The sequence below is a fragment of the Mus caroli genome, unplaced genomic scaffold, assembly GCF_978045245.1.
Source record: "Mus caroli unplaced genomic scaffold, Mus_caroli_1 scaffold_8, whole genome shotgun sequence".
Taxonomy (NCBI): domain Eukaryota; kingdom Metazoa; phylum Chordata; class Mammalia; order Rodentia; family Muridae; genus Mus; species Mus caroli.
In genome coordinates, this window is record NW_028227263.1 from 137,416,035 (window position 1) to 137,425,555 (window position 9,521).

Sequence of the window (9,521 nt, forward strand, 5' to 3'; positions counted from 1 at the left end):
AGCAGATGCTGGGGTGGATGTGGTAAAAGAGGAACATTCCTCCATTGCTGGTGGGATTGCAAGATGGTACAACAACTCTGGAAATCAATCTGGTGTTTCATCAGAAAATTGGCAGACATAGAACTTTTGGAGGATCCAGCAATACCTCTCATACACATATACCCAGAACATCTTCCAACTTGTAATAATGATATATGCTCCACTATGTTCATAGCAACCTTATTTATAGTAGCTGTGTAGCCCTGGCTGTCCTGAAACTCACTCTGTAGTCCAGGCTAACCTTGAACTCCATCATATGTCTGCTATATGTACCAATGCCACATGGCCACAAACACCATCTTTATAAGAGTAAAATTAATGAATAAAACAAGACTGTAAGACTGGATCACTATCAGGGACATCAGCCCTCTGCCTGGGCTTAGGACCCACACCACAAAGAGCTGAAAAAAAAACGGTAAACTAAGGATCCTCTGCCACCCCATCCAGCATCTCCAGGCCCTCAGACAGGGCTGTCCAGAGAGGCACATGATCTCTCTCTCTCTTTCTCTCTCTCTCTCTCTCTCTCTCTCTCTCTCTCTCTCTCTCTCTCTCTCTCTCTCTCTCTCTCTCTCTCTCTCCTTTCTTTCCTTTGAGTCAGGCTTTCTCTGTGTAGCCTTGGCTACACTAGACGGAAGTCCAAGCTAGCCACAAACTCAGATGTCCACTGGGATTATATGTATGCACTAACACCTCCCGCCATTCTTCCTGCCTTTATGTACACAGTGGGTACTGGTTAATGTAGTTCAGACAGCTTCCTCATGGATACCAGGGCAGTTGCATAGATGAATAGTGGAGAACCAAAAAGTAAGGAGTTAATGATACTCCCTTTAGACTAGATTACTTTTCCTGGGAAGCTGCTGCTCTAGACTTTCCTTCTGAAGTACATACTCAGTGCCACACCAAAGTGATTTGTTGGCTGAATTCCGTTATGCATCTCCATATTTCTCTTAGAATGGGGTTGCACAATAGAAAAGTTATTGGTGATGATGTCATATCTGATGTGTATAACTGAGAAGAGTTTGAATTCTTGAGATCAGTGGTGAAAGAATACTCGATTTCAAATATATCCTTTCTTTCTTCCTCTGTGGTAATTTCCTGAGTTTTCTTTGCAAGAAGACCTGTCAAGTATCATTCACACAAAGGCCTAAAACCAGTTGGGTCTTAAATACAAGGAAAAAATGTTGAACAAAAGTGTCCATTAACATATCAACTGTACAGTGGCCTCCAGTTTCTCCCAGCATCTTTTCTGTATCTACTGCATATAGGTCCCTCCTGGCTGGCATGCCTCCCCAACCTAGCCCAAGATCCCCCCCCCCCAAACTTTCTAGTCCAGGTGATCCCCTGGGCTTTCCTCCTTCCAGCTCTTCTGACACCTATATAACTCAGCCACTTTTAGCCATGTTAGTATCTTCACTAAGACTGCCCTTCTTGGTTGGTGGCCCCTCTTTCTCTTTTCAGATCTCCTCTCCTCACATGGCCAAGGTTAGGGTCATGTTCACTCTGTAACTCTCCCAAAGGATTCCTTTCTGGTCTGGAACTCACAGTGACAGGCTAGTTTCTAATCCCAAACATCAACTTACCTCTGCCAGCAGTTTTGTAATTTAGGAGTGTTTCAGCAAGCCCGGCCTTTGTAGCTAAAGGAAATATTGGCACATCTATAATCACAACAATCTCCCTAACAGATTGAGTGTACAGCTCCATCTGGGGAGGTGTGTCTACTTCCTGGCACTTGATCATGTCTCAACTACATTGTACAGAAGACATTGCACTGAGAATAGCCAGAGAAAATAGGCATTTTGGTGAAGACAAAATGATGGGACTTTCAGCTTTTTGTGCAGGAGGTTCTTTGAAACTTTTTGGATCTGTCAGTCACAGAAAACTAGTTTTATCAGTATTGGTCATGGCAGGAAAATGGGAGAGTTGAAGCGTTTTTCCTCCATCATGGAGGTGGAACTGAGGTTTTCTACAAAACTTGTGATCTAACCCAGGCTTCGATGGGGGATGACAGTGCTCAAGGGACTGGCAGGCAAGTGTAACCCGGTGGTGATTGAGGAGGCTGCTTGTGGAACCCTGCCCCAGGTGAGTGCCTAGTGATCGCCCACCTCCATGAGTTCAGGGTCAGGAGCCAACAGGAAAAACTTCCATGTCCCTGACTGTAGTACACCTGTGGAAAAAAATATATTTTTTTTTATATCTGTGTGCTCAATCACTAGAATCATCCCCTCTGACTCACAGGGTCTAGTGGACTGTACCCCCCAAGGATTGTGGGCAGGCCTGTGCTTGAAGACAGAGTCCTGGGGTGACCTATACTGGCATTAGATGAGGGAAAGGGCTCAGTGCACCTAAGGACCTGACTTTTGTATACAGAGACTCTGGTGGCCAAGAAGATTTGAACAGGTGAGAGATTCTATCTAGTCAGTTTTTCAAAGGTGGGGTAGGGATAATTTAGGTGTAGGCAGAGACCTGTGAATTGTTGGGTAAATCCTGCACACTAATTTTCGAGTTAGAATGCAAGCTGCAGCAGGCATGGGGGAGTTGTAGGGTGGGTGATGGTAATGTCCAGATCTTTGATGGAGTTATTTTATTATCTCAGTATGCCCCTCTCCCACCACCCTGTCCTTTCCTGCTCTGCTGCCCCCCCCCACAGGGGGCCTTTTGAGCTCATACCTTCATTCACTTCTTCATACCTCTCCCTTTGATCCTCTTCCTCTCCCATCCCCCTCCACCTCCCTCTACCTCAGACTGTCTCTCTCTCTCTCTGTAGTCATGGCTGTCCTGTCTCACTACGTACCACACTATCTTCAAACTCAAAGGGATCCTTCTATCTCTAACTCACAATTGATAAGAAAAAACACCCTTTGTTATATTTTTACTTAATTTATTTATTTTTAATCTTGGCTCAAATTCACTGTTTTCATCACACTAGCCTCAAATTCATAGAGAGTTCCTTTCTTGTGGGTTAGGGTCTCCTTTGGTTAAGGGCTGCCAACTGAACGCTGGTTCATGGTGGAAGTGCCCTAATTGGAGCCAACCTGTCTTATATTTCTAATGAATTTTTAAAACTCAGCCATCAGGACATGCTGCTATGCTAAGCTTAGCTGTGAAGAAATTTTTAATTAAAAATAAATTTTATTTTTTAAATAATATTACTAAATTTTATTAGTAATTATAATTAATAATATTACTAATTTTTAAGTATTACTGAAAGGTTTTAAAATTCTGTGATTGCATTCAGTATTTGAGTAAAGTCTGCCTTGTTACTAGCTATCCTCCTTCTCCCCATTGACACTCCCCATGACTGTAGCTGTCCTATGTACATCAGGTTGGACTCAGATGCACAAAAGTCTGCTTGATTCTGCCTAGCACATGTTTTGTAAAGGCTAATTAATTCCAAAGTCATAATTCAATGTGGGTAGATAAAACTACATTTTGAAATCATATGTACCCATTTGTGAAATTTGTTAAAGAAGCATTAGTCATGTACTCAGGAAGAGCCTGTACCAAATACTTGACACATAGGACTGAGGTTGAGACTGTGATTCTCTTTTGTTTTTTTAAATATATATTTTATGTATATAAGTACATGGTTGCTATCTTCAGACACACCAAAAGAGGGTGATCTCTTGATCCCTATGAGTCTCTTTTTGGAATAGGAATGTATGTTAGTTTTAATGAGAACAGTTTCCATAGGCTTAGATAATTGAATGCTCAGTCCCCAGGGTGTGGAACTGTTTGAGAAGAATCAGAAAGATTAAGAGGTAAGGTATTGTTGGAGGAAGGATGTGACTGGGAGTGAACTTTGAGGTTTCAGAATCCCACACGTAATCCAGTGTGAGTGTGTGTGTGTGTGTGTGTGTGTGTGTGTGTGTGTGTGTGTATGTGTGTGTGTGTGTGTGTGCCTGCTGTTGGTAGATCAGAACATAAAGTCTTCAGGTATCGCTCTGGTCCCATGCCTCTCTTATTACCACCATGCTCATCATGGACGAACACTCTGAAACTGTTAGCTAGCACCAGTTAAATGTTTTCTTTTATATTTTAAGAATTGCCTTGGCAATGGTGTCTCTTCACCTCAAAAAAAAGAGTAAATTTTAGCCAGGTATGTTGGCACACGCCTTTAATCCCAGGACTCAGGAGACAGAGGCAGGCAGATTTCTGAGTTTGAGGCCAGCCTGGTCTACAAAGTGAATTCCAGGATAGCCAGGGAGACACAGAGAAGCCCAGTCTCAAAAAAACAAAAAACAACAAAAAAAAACAAACAAAAAAACAAACTAAACAGTATATTTTATCCTCAGGTAACAAACTGAAGAGATTGATTTTTTGTCCAAGGTCACCCAGTAAGAGACTCCAAGGATGGAGCCCAGTGGGTACCTGACTGCATGTATGAGAGAGGACTTGGGTGAACCTTTGGGATACTCACACTCTTGCTTATTACTCACAACCTTGTTTTTCTACAGGTTTCCCAGTATTCAGTTAAACCCTGCCATCCAGGAAGAGGTAAGTGGAGGGAGCCCAGGAATCACACTAACCAATTAACACATAAGTGATCTCTTGGACTATAGTGTCCTGGGACTCTGTGCTGGAATTCTCTCTGCCTTTCCATTTGATTTCCCTGGCACATGCTCAGAATGAAAAATCCCCAAATCCACAGCAGGGATTACATGGACAGGTTTCCCTTTATGGTAACCATTGCCTAAAGATTTGAAGGTCTTAAAGCTCCAGTGATGACATTAGACCAGGCCTGGAAGTGAGATTGGTTGGGAATGATTAGAAATGCTCAGGAATGCATGAGTTTGGCTGGCTGTAGTGGAAAGTAGAAATTGTGGTAGCACAACAGCTGAGGGTTGAGTCTGCATACTGAGATTGAATGGAAGAACAGTGTGAGGACTGATGTGTGTGTCCTGAGATCATGTACACATGGCTTCCTGGCCTTTGTGTCAGGGACAGAGTGGACAACTGTGACCCTAATGTAGTCTGTGTGAAACAGATGATTGGGAGGAATCCGTGTTAGTGTCTGATTGGGAGGCGTCCATGTGAATTCTCTGAATGAAAGGAGGGACATTCTTCTAGCTTGGATTGACTCCAGCTGTGATGGTTTCAATGAACTCACCCTCCAGATATTCATAGACTTGCATACTTGTTCCTTATTGGTGCAACACTTTGGAGATAATAATGATGTATAGCCTTGTTGGAGGAGGTGTGTCACTGGGGGTGGGCTTGTAGGTCTCAAAAGCTCTTGCCATTCCCAGTTAACTCTCTCTGCCTGGTACTGTACTATGGATCAGGATGTAAGCTCTCAGCAACTGTTCCAGTGCTGGGTGTGCCTGTATCCATCCTCCCTGACATGGAGGTTACAGATTGACCTTCTGAGGTGTAAGCCCCGATAAACTCCTTGTTATTATCAGTTGTCTTGGTCATGGTGTCTCTTCACAGTAATAGAAAAGAAATTAAGCCCCTATGTCAACTTGACTGTTGTTGCTGAGAGATGAACACAGTAGTTGGTGGGACCTTGTGGATAGATTGGTTATCAATAGAATAGGTTCACAGCCTTGTATCCTCTGAGGTAGAAAGCTAAGTAGAAATGACTTAAGGGTACCAGGAATCCCTTACAAGGAGGATTCATATAAATTCAACTTTCTCCACTGTTCAGGATTATTTATCCTTTGAGGATGTATCTGTGTACTTCTCCTGGGAGGAATGGACACTGCTTGATGACTCTCAAAGGATCCTGCACCAGACTGTGATGATGGAGATCTTCACACTCATGTCTTTGCTGGGTAATACCCTACCATCATTTCACAACATGTCTAGGCTTTCCTTTGTTTTTGGTTCGTGTTTGTTTGTTTGTTTGTTTTTTGTTTGTTTGTTTGTTTTTTAGAGAGATCTGTATCATTCTCAAAGCTGGCCTATGAACACCAAGTCTTTCCCCCACAGTCTTGGAGTATAAAATACAGGTTAAAAACCAAGTCAAGTTTCACAACAGCTCTGTTTCTCTCAATTGCAGCAACGGCACACAGGAATCACTTTGGGGTAAAGATTTTATTAGGGTGTAGTTTGAGACATCGGTCTATCTTTAGAATTCTAGTTGTGCTAGATGCACTATGTAGACCTGGCTGTCCACTGACTTGCCAAAGTCTCCTTGCTCTTTGTTTTGAGTGTTGCAATTAATGGATTGCACAAACACACCTGGCCTGGGGTCAGGAGTTTTAACACTGATGGCTTCCTTGTGACTTAATGACACTGTAAATATTTGGGATCTTTGTGTCTCAAGTACTTCTGGTGACATGCCCTATGTTTGAATATAACAGGAATTGTGGCACTTGTAAGCTTATTTTATTTGTTTTGTTTTATTTTATTTTACTTTATTTTATCTTATTTTATTTTATTTTTTTTTTTGTAAGACACCCTGAACAGGATTACTCTCACTAGGCTTTATTCTTGTCTACTGTATGGGTTACATCACTTAGTACAGAAGTGTCATTTTTTGTATCATTGTCCTTTCAGACTTATACCTTCTGTGATCCATGGCATGACTCAGCTGCAGTCTTGGGGAGAGCCCTCTGTGACTGCATTAAGATTCCTGATTTCAGGTATGTTATAGATACATAGAATGTGGTGGTTTTTGATGATTGAAGTTATTAATTCTGAAACAGAACTGTCCCTTGGGTGTCAGTCTTGAATATTTTGCCTGTTGCCTTGCAACCCTGTGAAATACAGCTGTTCAAGATAAATGAGGCTGGAGAGTGAAATGTCACCCTTTGAGCAGAGTCTGTCTGCAGAAGGTGCCAATTCATCCACACTGCAACAGCACATGCTGTGCAGTGCTGAGATACCCCTGCTAAACATGAACAATGTGATGATCCTCCAGACCTCCTCGGATCTTCTAAGGCATCAAGTGACTTGCAATGTTGGGAAAGCACCCATGAACGCTGATATTGGAGAGGCTATTCAGAGTGAGAAGAACTGCATATACAGCGACTGTTGCAAAACTTTTATTAGCATGTTCCACCTTGATCAACACTAGATGATACACACTGGAGAAAAGCCTTTTCAGTGCAGTGAGTGTGGGATGTCCTTCACCCAAAAAGCCTTTCTTGTTAAGCATTTCAGAATTCACACCAGAGAGAAGCCATTCAGGTGTGGTGGGTGTGGCAAAGCCTTCAAGCATAATATCTCCCTCGAATCTCACCGGCGAGGTCACACAGGAGAGACAACTTTTACCTGCACAGTATGTGGGCAATCATATATGACCAGATCCAGCCTTACACGTCACTTTCAAGTACATGCTGCAGAGAAGCCTTACAGTTGCAGTGAATGTGGCAAAGCATTTAAGAAGAAATCCAGCCTCATATATCATGCACGTGTGCACACACAAGAAAGGCATTTTCAGTGCAGCAAGTGTGGCAAGTCCTTCAGCCAAAAAGCCTTTCTTGTTAAGCATTTCAGAATTTGCACCAGAGACAAGCCTTTCAGGTGCCGCGAGTGTGGCAAAACCTTCAAACACAACTGCTTCCATGTTGCTCTTCAGTGAGTTCATACAGGAGAGACATCTTTTACATGCACTAAGTGTGGAAAGTCATACATGAACAGATCCAGCCTTTTATATCATTATTGGGTTCATACTAGAGAAAACCAGTAGAAGTATACTGTAGTGGTTTGAATAGGTTTGGCCGCATAGATTAATGTGTTTGAATGCTCGGCCCATAGGGAGTGACATTATTACGTGATGTGGCATTCTTAGAATAGATGTGGCATTGTTGGAGAAAGTGTGTCTCAGTAGAGATGGGCTTTGAGGTTCAGTGCTCAAGCTCCTCCCAGTGTGGGACAGTCTCTTCCTGGCTGCCTTTAGATCAGGATATAAAAGCTCTGCTCCTCCAAACCATGTCTCTCTGCATGCAGCCATGGTTCCTGCCAAGATGACAATGGAGTGACCTGCAGAAATTGTAAGCCAGACCCAAGTAAATGTTGTCCTTTATAAGAGTTACCTTTTCAAAGTTTTCAAAGTTCTTTTCAAAGCAATGGAAAAACTAACTAAGACATGATGTCAAAGGCATAAATCATATAAGGAAAATTGGAGGCTTGTTTATCATGTCCAAGCTCATATAGAGGAAAGGAAATTTTAATGGCATGAATCTGTAAGTGTTAAAAAAGAAAAGTCACCCCATCAATGACCAACAACTTTATACTAGAGGATAGGATTTTATGTGTAGTGTGTGTGGGATGCAGAATCATTTACATCAGAGGTTTTATGTAGCAAAGCATCAGGAGTGCAAAGAATGTGCCAAAGTGTTTTGTTGCAGGACTGGCACACAACTAAATAGAGTATATGTATTGAGTGCAATGAACATGGGAAATCATTTCCATCATCTACCCTATATAGACAAAAGGGTTTTCACTGGACAAATGTCAAGAGTGCTTCAGATGAGCAGAGCATTCACCCACACTTCCATCATATTTAACTGTAGAAACCACAGAGCAGAAATGCATCATGAACCCGCTGAATCTTGGGAAGACTTTGAACAAATTTTGTTCTTATTAACAACACAGACACAACCCAGATAGGTTTGTGAATGCAGAGAATGCAGAGAATGTAGAAAAAGCTTCAGCCATTGACCAAGCTTGTTGAACCATAGGAGTGAATGTGACTTTGAGCAAAGAAGTTCTGAGAGTAGCTTTTGTGAGGAAGCCAGTCATTGAAAATTACTCATCAAAGAAGAACATAGAATCAAGATGAGGATTATTGCCATCTTATTCCTAAAAAGTTAATGCGTTCCTGGTACTTAGCAAGACGAAGCTCTGTTCTTGGCTGTATTCATGTGGATTGGAGTCTCCATGTTACTGACTTTGAATGGGGGAGGAAGAGAGTGACCTCAGTTTAAATAAGACATATATATATATATATGTCTTATATGACTTATATATATATAGTTGTTTGTTCTATTGTTTGCCCTTTTTTTCCCCTCACTGAATATTGCAGTACATGGTATAAATGATCATTTACTGTAAAGTCTTCATGACTATCGTGTCACTACTTTTGTTGGGGACCAGCTCTGTGTAGCACCTAATGCTCTTACATAGGATTGCAACCCATATGTTTTAGGTGTTTGTTGTTTGTTTCATGTGTCAGTATTTCAACTGCACATATATATGAATATTAAGTGCATAACTAATCCCTTGAGGCTCCCTGAAATGCATTGTGTTCCTGGAAAAGGAGTTACATATGTGTATGATGCAGTCTGTTGCTGGAAATGGAACCCTGGTCCTCTACCATAGCAGAATATGGACTTACACTCTGAACCCGCTCTAGAGTCCATGTTTTACATTTTTAAGAAGTTACTAGATTTTGTTCTAAAAGGCTGTGTGTTTCAGAGTTACTCCTGCAGCATATCAGATACCAGTTTGTCACGTCCTCACATTTACGAAGTCATGAGGTATTCACTTTAACAATTTTAGTAACTATTTTGGCTCAGGAATAATGGTGCGGG

The 9,521-nt window shown here is 41.8% G+C and overlaps 1 pseudogene; it reads left to right on the top strand.

Annotated features, from left to right (window-relative positions):
• Positions 1-2,040: 2,040 nt before the first annotated feature.
• LOC110289139 (uncharacterized) lies at positions 2,041-7,675 on the top strand (annotated as a pseudogene).
• Positions 7,676-9,521: the final 1,846 nt, after the last annotated feature.